At 36.8% G+C, this 15,900-nt stretch overlaps 1 protein-coding gene and 1 pseudogene across 1 annotated transcript in view; both read left to right on the top strand.

Moving 5' to 3' along the window:
• Positions 1-10,068, top strand: part of LOC126003909 (39S ribosomal protein L13, mitochondrial-like) — a 117,747-nt pseudogene extending 107,679 nt beyond the window's left edge.
• The window catches only part of CHST9 (carbohydrate sulfotransferase 9), a 322,915-nt gene that overhangs the window by 112,454 nt on the left and 194,561 nt on the right, over positions 1-15,900 (top strand). The gene's annotated exons all lie outside the window — the stretch shown is intronic.

Raw genomic sequence — 15,900 nt, 5'->3', positions numbered from 1 at the left:
TACAAATGACTGTGGAGAGTGTGCATGCTGCTGCACTGTGCAGAGAGTCAGGATAACCCAGTCCCAGTATACTCACTTCAAACTTATGCAGTAGTTTGAATGATTATTTTTCATTTCTATACAAAATTAGTAATACACTTATAGAGAAATTAGAATTTGACTTATTTGCATTTTACTTCTTCCTGTAAGCAATGTTAGGTATTTTTATAAAGAAAATGAAAACTGCAAATAAAAAAATTAATTTGAATCAATCTATATGTCTCAGACAGAAATTAGCCAATATCTCAGAAAACTTAAGGAAGTGTCTGTAGTAAACAGGGTGCTTTGATAGGCCAAACTAAGTATCTAACACTTTTTGAGTAATCATGGGTGTGTTCTTCTTTTAGCCTCCATATTATCCTCACTTATAAATTGTAGATAAAATAGCTTCCCTGTCTCCTTTCTCCAGGATATTGGAAAAATTTAGTGAGGCAATATCTGTGTGTTGATCATCCCTGTATATTTCCCCTTGGATTTGGTATCTTGACATTTCTCATTCTGCATTTCCACGTCTGGGGAAAGAAGCCCCACAGGCCTTGCATTTACTTTCTATCTCTATTACAATTCTTCCTTCTCAGACTTCCAGCATTGTGAGGGGCCTCAGGTGAATGAATTGGGATGAGTTTGCACACATACTCAAATCCTATTTATGCTTTAAAGACGGTTCAGGCCTTACAGTCTATTCCCAATGATGCATTCTGGTTTCCCCTTCTAGAACCAGCAGAAGTTTGGAGATGTTTGAGCAGAGAATTCTGGCATTGCTGATACTATATGCATGGCTTATGTCAAGCATGGACCCAGATCCTCATTACTTGTATGTCTGGAAGAGATCCAAATAGAAGTGCAGCCCCAGCTGGATAAAAGTCTGACCCCCAATTCCAGCCATAATTCCTAGGACTGTTTGATAAACAATGTGCATTTTCTCAGCTTTTTGTCCCTGGTTTATTTAGCATAGATCATTTGAATAATTAGAACTCTCTTGAGCTGGAGGCTAGCTCTAGCCGCATGGGGTTTGGGGAGACCCCATATGGAAGGCCTTCTCCCTAACTTAGGTGCGCTGGGAGCCTTCATAGGCCCCCAGCCTTCCCCTCTTCTGCCCACGGCCTCCAGGCCTTCTGGGGTGGCAGCCCAGGAGGCCAGAAATGGTGGGTCTTAATCTGGGTGTACTGAGATTTGCTCGGTTGCGCTGTTTGTCACTGGCAATTTCTGACCACTCTGCATATAAAAAACTGCGCGGGGGCTAGTGGCCCCATGCACACTGCATGTATTAAGAGTATTCCTTATCTTTATGTTATGTTTTGCGTATCCAGAATGTCCATTTTATATTCTGCCCTTTCCCACACTCCCTACAAAGCTCATTTTTACTCCTTAATTTTCTCACCCACCCCAAACATCACTAACTCACATTACTTTTTTTAACTTCAGTACTGCACAATCCTAATCACAGATCAAAGCTGTGCATTGTGTGTGACAAACCAAACTGTTTCAAAAGACATAAAATGGACACATATTTCTTTCGAATATTTTGTGTTTTTTCTCTGACAGCTATAAGTCTTACTAAATATTCTCTTATACAGTGACGGTTCTAACCACTTTTTATCTTCTCTCTATGAGCTGTTCAACAAGGAATTTGGTGAAAGAGTCCCCAGTTTAATGCTTAGATTGAACCATGTCATGGGGATTGTTGGACTTGTTCTTATGGCCCCCATATGCGCCAATAACGCCACGTGGCATTGCTCCTTTTTTGCATAAGCACATTAAAATGGGGAAAAACTATACATACAAATAAGATCCTATCTAATAGAGATTGGAATACACAAATCTTGTAGTGCAAAGGGACCTTACACCCTGAACATTGAAATAATGACCTGGCACAGGCCTGAGAAGAAAGGGCATTTTCCATTCACCCCTGAACCTGGGAAGCCATCTACAAAACATTCAGGTTTGTCTATAACATCACCTGGAAGCAATCCTCTACCAGGGAAGACTCTACCACTGCTCAGACATTGACCTGCTCAAAAGAGACTTCCCTTAACACTGAGAAGAATTAACAACAACAACGACCTGCTTACAGGACAGGGCTCTCTGCATTGCCCTTTAGTGGTGAGGTGAAACGAGAGGACGCTCCACATCCTGACTTCAATGTAGGATATGCAGATTCCAGGATATTTACTACAGAAATATGATACCAACAACAGAGACTGTGTGAAAAATAAAAGTGTGTTGGCACTACAGACAATGTCTTGGATTGGACGATCTAGCTTGCCTGGAGCCTAGAATTGGTCTTATGCCAGGAAACTTCAGGGGTCGGGTCTCTTTGTATTTAGGCCAAGGTTATTTCATTCCATTCCCCTCATATTTTGGTGGGCCTATGCAAACAACAATTGCCACTCTAACACCGTTTTTACTGTGCTCCTTTGACTCTAATCCTTAAAAAAAAACACTTAAAATTTGAGGTTAACTTAAGCTAATATGCATGTACATGGAAATGTAAAAATGCTATGCTTCTAATGTTTAAGGAGTTATGTAAGTTTTATGGCTTTAGATTGCCTTGTGTGCTGTTAAGAAATATTATAATGTGTTACAATCTGGGGACTTGAGGGACAAAGTAATTGTACATGGATTCTGTTTTATTTATCTTAATGTTCTTTGGCTGAAAGTTCAAAGTTAAGATATCAGCAAGGGGACTTCTGAGAATTATGTTATGGCTGATTGTCCTTCCACTGTAACTTTACCTTGTCCTCTTTCTTTGCATCTTTGTTCTCATAATTTTAAAAAAAAGTTAAACAAAAGAAATTTAAGAATTTTTTTTAGCAGAGAACAATATTGATTTGCAGTGCAGAATACAAGGTGACTTCAAGTATACATTCAACACTAAACTAAAGAGATAACCTGTAATACAAAATCTTGTATGTAGGTGGTTCCATAGCATCAAGCAAGTGCTTCATTGACATAATCCTGGCTTAGTTCCCTTGATTTAAACTTCACCATTGTTTCATCTGTGTGTTCTATACATATTACCCAAACTTATAACAAAGGAGATCTTTTCTTTCATATGTTTATTTTATTATCAAGAAAAATAATTCGGGGATGGCTATGCTTCCAAGAGGTTCTCAGTTAACCTTTGAGACCCCAGTTGGATTCTTGATTATCGAGCCCCATGGTTCAAGATGAAAGCCCAAGGATGCAATGCTTCTTAGGCCCTGTGGTGACCAGAATACTCAACCCACCTCAGAGTTATTGACAGTTTGGGGCCACAGTGCCTGATGCTGGTGCTTAGGGACAAAGCATTGCCAGGAAAGAAATCTAGGCCTAGCCTGTGCTCCAGCTTCTGTATTATTTTCCTTGTCCTTAGCAAGAAAGTATATTTACTAAATTCAAGAGAATACTCTCACATAGTTTGTCTGAAGCAGTAAATGACAATTAAAAAAGGGCATGTAATGCCAGTTCTTCTGTGTCTTCAGCTGGTATGTTGGGGGCTCTGGGCAGGACAGCTAGCCATAGGCCCCCTAGGCTGACCACTTAGTCCAGGAGACTGAGATTCCCCCCCCCCCATGCCAGGCGGGTCTTCAGGGCCATGCCTGGTTAATCAGGCCCTGGGGAGTGGGGAGGGAGAGAAATTCCTCCCTATGCATCCACAAACTACAGAGGCAGGGCTGCACCCAGAAAACTCCACAAGCCTGTTCTTCTGTGTCTCTTCAGCTGGTATGTTGGGGGCTCTGGGCAGGAAAGCTAGCCATAGGCCCCCTGGGCTGACCATTGAGATACCCCCACCCCAGACTGGATCCCATTCAGGATTTCTCTTCTTACTATTATTCATTTTTAAAAGCAAATGCGCCCGCGCAACATATATACTTTTTAACAACACCCAAAAATATTCTTAATTCTCAACTGTTTTAGGAAAAAAATGGAATTCTCTAGATTTGGAGGATAATATTCAAATAGATCTTTAAAATCAGTGTATATGTAGACGTGACTTCCTATACAGTGGTCCTCTCTGACTGCCAAGCCTGACCATAAATAGTTCATCTATACAATGTATATAACCCCTCTGATATATTTCCCCTCCTCCACACAGAGCCCCTTCTATTCCCTCATATCCCAATCCAGATTCGTTATCTTCCCCTTAATTAACCCTCTTTACCCTCAGTTCTTTAATTTGTTATGCACCAAGACCGACCTTCTTCTCCAACAGATTCTGCCCTTGTGTATTTTCTTTAACAGCTATAACTCTTTCTAAATATTTTTTTACTGTGACGTTTCTATTCACTGTTTATCTTGTCTTCTCTTTGTGAGCTGTTCAATAAGGAATTTTGGTGGAAGAGTCCCTCAGTTTAATGCTTATGATTGAACCATGTCATGGGGATTTTCGGACTTGTTCTTATGGACCCCATATGAGCCGACAAAGCCACGTGGCATTGTTCCTTGTTTGCATAGGCACATTAAAATGGGAAAATACTATACATACAAATAAGTTCTTATCTATTAGAGATTGGAACACACAAATCTCGTAGTGCAATGGGGCCTTACACCCTGAACATTGATATAAAGACCTGGCACAGGCCTCAGAAGAATGGGCATCCTCCATTCACCCCTAAACCAGGGAAGGTATTTACGAAACATCCAAGGTTTTTTATAACAACACCTGAAAGAAATCCTCTACCAGGAAGACACTACCACGGCTCTGACATAGACCTGCTCAAAAGAGAGTTCCCTTAACACTAAGAAGACTTGACAACAACAATGACCTGCTTACAGGACAGGGTTCTCTGCATCGCCCTTTAATTGTGAGGTGAAATGAGAGGACGCTCTGAACCATCCTGACTGCAATATAGGATATGCAGATTCCAGGATCTTTAATACAGAACATGATACCAACAACAGAGACTGTGTGAAAAATACAAGTGTATTGGCACTAGACAATGACCTAGATTGGACAAACTAGTTTGCCTGGAGCCAAGAGTTGGTCTTATGCCAGGACACTTCAGGGGTAGGGTCTCCTTGTATTTAGGCCAACGCTTTTCCATTCCATGTCCCTCATATTTTGCTGGGCCTATGCAAACAATAATTGCCACTCTAACACCGTTTTTACTGTGCTCCTTTGACTCTAATCCTTAAGAGAAACAAACCACTTAAACTTTTGAGGTTAACTTAAACTAATATGCATGTACATGGAAATGTAAAAAAGTACTTTGCCTTCAATGTTGAAGGAGTTACATAAATGTTATGCCTTTAGATTACTTTGTGTGCTGCTAAGAAATATTATGTAGTACAATCTGGGGACTTGAGGGACAAAGCAATTGTACATAGGTTCTGTTTTACTTTTCTTAATGTTCTTTGGCTGAAAGTTAAAAGTTAAGATATCAGCAATAGGACTACTGAGAATTCTGTTTATGGGTGATTATCCTTCCACTGTAACTTTACCTTCTCCTCTTTCTTTGCATCTTTTTTATCATAATTAAAATTAAAAAATTAATAAAAAAAAGAAAAAACAAAAAAAGGGCATGTAATACAATGATTGGTCAATGCTTCAACTGTAGTACCCAAAAGAAAATTGAAATTGGTCTAGCCCCAAGGGTGCCTAGATCACCGTGTGTCTCAATTCTGCCAATCAGAGTAAATAAACTTAGATTGTTTCTTGCTTCTCCTAGAAATTATAGAGTTTCATTTAGAAAAATGCTCAGCTTTCAGTAGAAAATAAAGAAGAGAGTTGAGTAATTTCTTCTCAATATACCTACTCCCATGTGGAGTTCACCCATCCCTATTGCCAAGGACTATTCTATTTTCTATCTTTCTGAGTACACTCTATGAAAAAGAGTTACCACCTGTACCAGATCAGTGCCTAGCTTGCTTTTTCTGAAATCAGCATTTCACACCAAACACTGATAAAAGGTTTGGCCAGAAAAAAGCTTATTACTTTAGATGCTCAAATGATATTTATTTTCCTTCCCTCCCGGAGTGTCTCCCACTCTATCTCTATTATTAGGTAAAGACCCACTTTCAGCCCTGCTGGAGGCCATATCAGTTGAGCCACTCCAAAATCCACCCCCCTCCCTGATTCCACCTATTTCCTTTACTGACTGTGAATTTCTTTTTGCTTTAGAGAATTTCAGTACACATAAAATGCCTCACACTCCATCCCACCTACCATGTAATAGAAATTCAACATTGTCTTTTTTTTTTTTTTACTTTCTCTAAAGTATCCAACTTTGGTAAGCCTCATGTCTGAAGCATAAAATACTGCTAGATAATTAACAATTCTTCTACCAAAATCAGGTAGTCCACTTTGTTTACAGAGGATAGTTTTTACAAGTATGCAAAGTACACTGCAATGCCTGAGAGAAAGGAATCAATAGCTGCTGATCTAAACATAGTTTCCTTACAGTCTTCCTTCAGTCTATGAAAAAATAAACTTCACTGAATGTGTAAACTCCAAATGTTCGATATGGGTCACGGTGAAGAAAAATATGGTCATGATAAGAATTTTTAAATTAAGTAAATATACAATAAAATGAAAATCATAAAACTTGGGTCTTGTGGGGATGAAAACTCTGCCAACCTTCTTTTTGGATGATTTCACCAGTATTTCAGATAAGTATATAAAATTTAATGAATTGACAAGTAAAATAAAAAGACAAACCAATACACATTAATAATGAACTAAGGTTACTTGAAGGGAAAACAGGGGGATAATAGAGAAAAGCTCGTGTATTTAGTAAGTCACCTATTTTACTCACAGCTGTGATATGGAATGGTTATGAAATACTAATTCCTGTGATCAGTGACTAATTATTTTTAATAAATAGCATCTTTATGTAAATACCAATTTTACAAACATGATTGTAGTTGGGTTTCAGTCATAAAAAGAAGACCCCTTCACCAGTGTAACATTCCCATCACCAATGCCCTCATCTCCTTCCCCACCCCCAGCCTTTATTTGATACATGCTTTCTACTTCCCTCACACATTGGCATTGTTATTACAGTTCTCAGTGCAGTTATTTACCTAACTGCACTCACCACACTTTGTGGTGAGTTTCATATGGTGAGCCAGTTCTTCTGGCCCTCATATCTGGGAATTTATTTCAATAACGTCTTTTATTTTTCTTAAAACCTATAGATGAGTGAGACTATTCTGTATGTGTCTCTCTCCCCCCTCTGACTAATGTCACTCTGCATAATAGATTTCATGTACATCTATGTATAGGAAAATTTCATGACTTCATCTCTCCTGATGGCTGCATAATATTTCATTGTGTATATGTACCAGAGTTTCTTTAGTCATTCATCTATTGACAGGCATCTTTATTGTTTCCAGATTCTGGCTATTATAAATAGCACTGTAATGAATATAGGTATGAGGAAGGGATTTTTATATTACATTTCGTGTTCCTAGGATATAACTCTAGGAGTGGTATAGCTGGATCATATGGGAGCCCAATTTCAGATTTTTGAGGAATCTACATATTGTTTTCCATAAGGGCTGGACTAGACTGAATTCTCACCAATAGTGAATGAGAGTTCCTTTCTCCACACATCCCTGCCTGCACTAATTGTTCTTGTTCTTTGTGATGTGTTCCAGTCTTTGCGGTGTGAGATGGTACTTCATTGTTTTGATTTGCATCTTTCGGATGATTAGTGATGTGGAACATTTTTTCATGTGCCTTTTGGACATTTTTATTTCTTCTTTGAGAAATTGTCTGTTTATTTCTTCTCCCCAATTTTTTGATGGGATTAGATGCTTTTTCTTGTTAAGTTCTGTCAGTATCTTGTATATCTTAGATATTAGCCCTTTATCTGATGGGTATTGGGTGAATAGTTTCTCCCATTCTGTGGGTGGCTTTTGTATCCTAGGCATTCTTTCTTTTGAGGTGCAGAAGCTTCTCAGCTTAATATAGTCCCATCTGTTTATCTTTACTTGACTTGTTTGGAGAGTGCTGTTTCCTCTTTGGAGATTTTTTAGACTCGTTTGTTTTGGAGTGTTTTATATATGTTTTATTATATATACCTTATGGTTTGGGGTCTGATATCAAGGTCTTTAATCCATTTGCATTTGACCTTTGTGCATGGTGTTAGATGGAGATCTGAGTTCATTTTTTGCAAGTGGCTGACCAATTGCACCAACACCACTTGTTGAAGAGACTTTCCTTGCTCCATTTTGCATAATTGCCCTTTGTTAAAGATTAGTTGGTAGTATGTCTGGGGATCATTTTCTAAATACTCTAGTCTATCCTACTGATCTAAGGATCTGCCTTTATTCCAATTCTGTGCTGTTTTAATGACTATTGCTTTGTAATACAGTTTAAAGTTGGGATAAGTGATTCCTCCCATATTCCTTTTCCCAAGGGTAGCTCTAGCTATTCATGGGTATTTACTGTTCCAGATGAATTTCAGGGGTGTTTGATCCACTTCTTTAAAGAATGTCTTGGCTATTCTTAGAGGGATTGCATTAAATTTGTATTAAATTAAATTAAATGTTTTTGAGGAACATTGCCATTTTAATTATATTAATCTTCCCAATCCATGAGCAGGATATGTGTCTTCATTTACATGTGTCCTCTTTTACTTATTGAAGTAGGCTTTTGTAGTTTTCTTTGTATAAGTCCTTCACATCTTTAGTTAAGTTGACTCCTGCCATGGCAGCTCCAGTGAAGTCCGTGACATAGTGAAAGCCATGTTCTTGGACCTGAGGCAAAAGCTTCACAGAAGTTGTCTCCTGGGGCAGTCGCAGGTGGTCCCAGAGCAAAAGAAAATATCCCCCATGTCATGTACTGCTTCTGGAAACAATAATGATTGTTTTTCTTACTCTATGCTATAGTAACCTGAGAACATTAGTTTCTATAGAAAACTCACAACATAATTATTTGAGAACACGTTACTGATTTTACGAATCACACAGAAACTTTCTAGAATGATTTTTTAGAAAAAAATTCTTTAGCAGATAATCAAGGAATTTTTTTACAAGCTATCACTAATACTCTGTGCTTAAAAGCTATCATAATATTCTGTGCTTAACAGCTATTACTAATATTTTTAAGAATAATAATAGTAAAAATCATTTAGCCATAACTTTGAATTAGTTATTTCTGATAGAAGAATCTAAGGAAGAGCTCATAGCATAAAACCTGAGAGCTAGAGACACTTGTAGGATTGTGACAAATTCATATGAGTGGCCCTATAATAAGGTAGAAATAGATCAGGTTAAGGAAACAGGACTTCTTATGTTCCTAAGAAAAAGCAAGGCACACAATGATTATATCTTAATACAGGGCAAAAGATGGGAACCACCTGTAGATAGGACTAGACTGTGGCCCACTTAGCATAGGATTAACTACATCTGATCCCTCACCTTATACAGGAGTGTATGATGAGGCTGGTAACAGAGGAGTGGTGCATGAAGGAAAAAGAGTGTCTTAGTATAAATTACCCTTTTTAGAAATACTATTAAGTGCAATGCCTCTTTAATTTCATCTTACAGAGGAACAAAAAATTTACTAAAAAGGCAAATAAAGAAGGCTGTGGAAGGCTTGGACCAAAGCAGTACATGATTGAAGACCTAAACCTGGACCCACAGACATAGATTTAAAATGGTGAATATTACATATTAAATATAATAAAAATCCTGCTCACAATTCAGGCTAAGCAGGTTTCTAAAATCAAGTAAATATTAACCACATTAAACATTAGTCTTAGGTCATATAGTTAATATAGAGACAATCACCAGAGTGCCATTGTTTAGAAATAGTAAGATTAAATCTGATTCTTGATGAGGTCAACATGCCTAGAAAATTGCTAATATGTGTTGAATATATGTTGGAATGAGGAACCTGTAAATTGATGTATTTTGATTTTTTGCCAATATCCTGCTGTTAGATTATAAATAACCTAGAGAAATAAATGCAGTTGCTCTGTAGCAGAAGCTCAAGCCAAAGCTCTCAGCCACTTTCGAGCACCCAAGACTTTGAGTCTTTTGTTACGCCAATCCCTTGCCCACCTGTCTTCCGAGGAGGACCCGAATGCTGCCCTCTGACAGCTGAGCGGTCTGCAGCAGACTCCAAGATGTTTGAGATTGTGGGACACTAATGTGAATGGAATTGATTTTTAATGTCAATTTCTATCATTATTGGTATATAAGAAGGCCTTTGTTTTTGCGTGTTAATTTTGTAGGCTGCCACTTTGCTAAATGAATCTATTGTTTCTAGCAGTTTTTTTGTAGAGTCTTTCAGGTTTTCCATATATAGTATCATGTTATCTGCAAATAGTGAGAGCTTGACTTCTTCCTTTCCTATCTGGATGCCCTTGATATCTTTTTCTTGCCTAATTGCTATGGGAAGAACTACCAGCATCATGTTGAATAAGATTTGAGAAGAAAGACTTTTAGTTTATCTCCATTGAGAATAATGTTTGGGGGGGGGTGTTCTTTACATGTCTGGAACCCAACCACAATCATGTTTGTAATCAAGGTGTTTAAAGATATTAATTTTATAAAAGAGAATAATTTTTGTCATTGGCTTGTGATAGATGTCCTTGACTATATTGAGAGAAGTTCCTTCCAGTCCCATCTTGATGAGATTTTTTTTTATCAAGAATGGGTGTTGGGCCTTATAGCACGCTTTCTCTGCATCTATTGATGTGATCATATAGTTTTTATTTTTCTTTTTGTTGATATGGTGTATTTTGTTGATTGATTTATATATGTTATACCATCCTTTATGCCAACTTCTTTTTTTTATACTGTGAAAAATACATTTTAATCCCAAAATTGGAATATTAGCACTCCAGTATTTACAAATGTATTCAGTCAATTTTACTATCTTTGTGAACAGAGAAATAATTATATACAGTTATATGGATAATTGCTTCTTTCCAATACACATAGCAACCAAGCAGGAAAAAGTAACAGTTAAATCTTCTACATTAGATAAAAATCATTGTGATTAAACTAGATTCCAACAAATTCCTAGACTTGAAAATAATGGTTAAGTTAAAAGAGGAGACAGGAGTACCCACATATTTCCCCATTCACACTTGTTTATTTGTTTTGTTTTGGGGCCACACCTGGCAGTGCTCAGGGCTGACTCCTGAATCTGTGCTCAGGAATCACTCCTGATGAGGCTAGGAGGATCATATTTGGTGCCAATGATTCAACTCTGTTTGGCCGCATGTAAGGCAAGTGCCCGCCCACAGTATTATTGTTTAGGCCCTTTATACTTGTTAAAAAAAAGCTGACAGTATGTCATGTATGCCAACTTCTTAAAGAATAAAATGAAGCTCAACTCTGGCTTCCACCACTTTTTCCACCACGTAATTACGTGATGATCAGGAGTATGGGAGAGAGCAATGACGTGATTTTTATCTCTAAATAAAAAAACTGGACAGGGAAATATGTCTGCTAGCTAATAAATTGCTATTTAAAATGAACAAACTCTTACTTCACAAGCATAGATCCTGATTGAAGTTATGTCATTACCTTTCATAATAAAATGTTGCCCTGTTGACTTTTTACAAAAAAAAAAAAAAAAAAAAAAAACCTAAATAATAGTAAAGCTCTTAATTCAGTATATGTTGCAAGTCAGCCCCTGAAGAGGTTGACTGATGGAGGGATGGAGGATGAGGTCTTTCCCCTCCAGCTCGGAGCACGCGTCTGCCACCCTGTCCAGCCAACGGTTCTGAGGTGAAACGGGGGTAAACAGCTCGCAGACAGTCAGGCTTGTGGAAATATTAGCTTTATTCGGTGGACAAGACTGAAGTCCAAAGTCTCAGCCTTAGTTCCAGCAAAAAGCCCCTCACCTTCCACAGACCCTTGTTTTTATTCCCCAGAATCAGATACCACCCAATGGTGGAAGGAGAATCAGGTACCACCCTAGTTTGGGGGCTGACTTGCAACAAATATAGATTCTACTAATTTATGCCTTAAAAGTAAATCTACCCAGGGAAAATAAGATATTTTTTCATTATGTGTCAGAAATTGCTGCTGAATCTTTTCCAGTATTTCAATTTATATTATCTTTATTCTCTATTTTATTTTTATAATGATAAATCATATTGTATTAAAGCCTGGATAAATATATATACTATATCAAATGGGTACACCAGTTGATGGTTTACAAATTCTAACATTCTAGCTAAATGACAAGTCTTCACTTTATCTTTGGTAATGTGGACATTGGATGGTATAATAATAATTTTATAAAACTAGAATACATATTAGTCTACAACATACTTTATAATTTCCCATGAAAATAAAAATTCTTAGATGCTAAAATGCCAGAAAATATAACTATTTAAAGAAACAGTTGAGCAAATAGTCATAAGGAAGAATAAATACACATGAGCCCTGCTTTAAGGAAAAGCAGCAGTACATATTGGTATACACACATAAGTATATCAATAAATATCCTCATGATGAACAAAAAGTTGTTTTTCTATCATTGGTGTGTCAAAAAGTATGACAAAACTTGACTATATAAAGCATTATATAATAAAATATTTATTTATAAATAATATAATATAAAACATTTATTTTGCTTACAATTTTGTGGCCAAGGAATCTGAAAATGATTTGTCTAGGCTTGTTATCTCTAAAATACATGAGTTGTGCAGAGGTGACAAGAGTTGTAGGATCCATGGGCATATTAGTTTCATTATTCACACAGATTTTGAGACTCTACTGGGCAACAGTGGCCTCAGGTAGATCTCCTAGCTCTCCATGTGTGATTATTTTGAACATCCTTATAGTTTTATAGTGGGCTGTCTCCTTACATGTGACTAGCTTTTCTCAATGTAAGTAGAAGACTCAGAAATTAGAGGCTTTCCCATTCTCCAAAACCAGGCCTAGAAACTATAGTGTCTGGCATATTCTATTATTTAACTAAGTTATAGACCCTGAACAGAACCAAAGGAAAAGCAATGATACCTCTTCACGTAAAATCATTTTCAATGTTAACTCTGCAGTGAATAAACAGGTGATGAAATTTTTCTGTTTTATACAATCATGCATTCCTATAATGAACATTCCAAAGACATCTAGGATATTAATTCATTTTCAAATGGTACTCCACACTTAACTTGTTAGAAACTTATATTGCCCAAAGGAGAGTATACATCCATGCTTTAGTCTATGGCTGAAATATGCATTAATAAAACTAGCTACTTCCAATTTGCAGTGATATTTAAGACCTTGCAGTCACTGGGTATTTATTTTGCCAATTGGACTTTAACATCTAAAGGTCTTCCAAAAACCTTTTCTGCCAACATGTGATTACCTCAAAAAGAAGATTTGAATATCAAAAGGTTTACTCTAAGATTTGATTCACCCAGACCAGTGTTGAGAACTGAAAGGAACCATTGCTTGTCACATTCATTATGTGCTTGTCAGGAGGTTCTAAGTGGGAAGAAATTCTGCACTTGAGAATTTCCAAGGCAACATAAAACCATTCTTTCTCATACTGGGTTTACTATGTTTTTTCACAGGGATGAGCTCAGGAAAAATCTTTGTGCATACAGTTCTTCTCAGGCTTTCTATACACTGTGACGGATGGCAGACCCCAGGGCTGAGGAATGCAGATGGACTGTTAGCTCTGCCAAGGCAGATGGTCAATCTCAGAGGCCCAGATCTATCTGCATCGATATGTTTCTGAAGAGTCATTTTCTGTATCTCAGTACACAGTGTCTGGAACTCACAGCACGGGGTGTGCTCATAATAGCTCTCATTGCCTAAGCATCCTAGCAACATATCAAGTAACCAAATAGAAACAGACAGAAGAACAAGTAAAGTTTATCTAAACTTGCAGGAGGACAGTAAGCCATAGAGAGACTTATCATAATGTCTATTGAGACTAGTGTAATTTCAGCTTTGGCAGAAATAATAAAATAAACCTTCTGGTTTTTATCCCTTTGAAAACAGAAACTTCAGTTTCTGTAGTCCCATGTAGACCACTTTGACCATTGGTCTTCAAAGTGGCTCATTTACACTCCTGCTAAACTTAAAACCCTCTCATATTCTGATTACAATTTCTTTTTGAAATATTATTATTGGAAGGGGTGCTTGTTTAAGATCAAAACAAAGTAGGTTATTTAAAAGGCAAGTTTCTTTTGCCCTGTACCATCTCTTTGGTTCTTCTTTGGGAATTATTAAAAGATAGTATTTACTTATCTGGCTTAAGACAACATAGATCTTGAAAGAGTGAAGTTACCTAGTACAGGTAAGGAATGACAATAATAAGGTATTTTATTTCTAGAAAATCTTTGGCTTTCTATTTAGACTATGTTTATCTGTTGACAATGCAACTTCTTAGTTGTGAGATTTCAACCAGAAGTCCAGGATCCTAAAGTCACGTTATTTTAGCTTCTAATTAAGGAGAGGTTATTTTTGTCATGCTAGTTTGTGGTTTAGCAAATCAATTCTTTCTGGAAAGAGAGGAATGGTAAAGATGTTATGTAACTCTATTAAGTAAAATTTATGTAATATTATACTTCTAAAATAATATTTTTGTAAAAGGAGTCATTAACCTTAGCATACTAATTTTTGAAATTTGTGTAAATAAAACCATTCACATTGGCATGCTTATATTTATAGTGTGCTCTTAGGAACTTCCTAGTATGTAGCTTTATAAAAGTATCTATCAAGGGCCAGAGAGATAATACAGTAGAGTAGGCATATAGCCTGCTAGTGACTGAAGCAGGTTTAATCCCCAGACCCCAATCAGTTCACTAAACCACACCAGGTATGATCCTTGAGCAAAGATCAAGTAAACCCAAAGTATTGTTTGGTGAGGCCTAAAGAAATAAATAATAAAAATAAATAAAGTAAGGGTCAGAGCAATAGCACAGCAGTAGGGCTTTTGCCTTGCACGAGGCTGACCAAGGACAGACCTTGGTTTGATCCTCGGAGTCCCATATGGTCCCACAAGTCAGTAGCCATTTCTGAGTGCAGAGCCAAGAGTACCCACCAGGTGTGACCCGAAACCAAAACCAAAAACAAAAAATAAAATAAAATAAATACATAAAGTACCTAAGATACTTATACATCTTAAAGATGTTGTATTCTAGTATTGAGATAAAACTCAAAAACATTTTATTGCAACATCATTATTATTATTGACTATTATTGCATCATATTATTGATCAAAATTACACTACAAATGAATATTATTGCTCTTAATAATAAATACAATGCAATTTAAAGAGTTTGAGTACTGTGTCAACATCCTCTCCCTTCACTACTCTACAGAACTGCCTCTAACCATCAAAACCAAAATCATTTACAAATGGTGAGGATGAGGTAGAGTCAGGGAAAAACAACCTCTCAGTTCATGTTCTAATCCTGTCAGTCACTAACAAGAACCTGTGTTTAATACAGTGGAAAATAGGAGAGCTATTGTCTACTCCAGGAGGTTCTTGTGAGTGTTTAATATTTCATTAGATAACCTAGGTACTAAGTAGGTAGATACTAAGCTACTAAGTGTGCTAAGCTACTAAAAAAAATTTAAAGTTTGAAGGCCATTTTGCCAGTCTATCATTTAGACATTGTTATTAAGCATGTAACCTCGACTTTTTTTTATCAGCCTTTCTATGTTTCTGTACCATTTAGTTGTTCAGTTATTTGGCAAAGTTCATTAACCAATTTGTCCTGGTTCCCTTGCCCTGTTTTCTTTCCTGAAAATGTGTATTATGTTTGTAATATAATATATTTGTAATATAATATAACTTATAATATGTGAGAGTCAAATCGGTTGATAGATGTAATATACTGATAGCATTGATTATTATGTACACAATACTGAATAAATACCATCTACTATCTTAGCATGATTATAATCATGGTGTATAATAATTATTATACACTGCTAATATCACTTAG

This window comes from Suncus etruscus, chromosome 3 (genome assembly GCF_024139225.1).
Source record: "Suncus etruscus isolate mSunEtr1 chromosome 3, mSunEtr1.pri.cur, whole genome shotgun sequence".
NCBI lineage: Eukaryota > Metazoa > Chordata > Mammalia > Eulipotyphla > Soricidae > Suncus > Suncus etruscus.
Note: the sequence above shows the minus strand (reverse complement) of the source record. Positions and strands in the feature narration are given on the sequence as shown.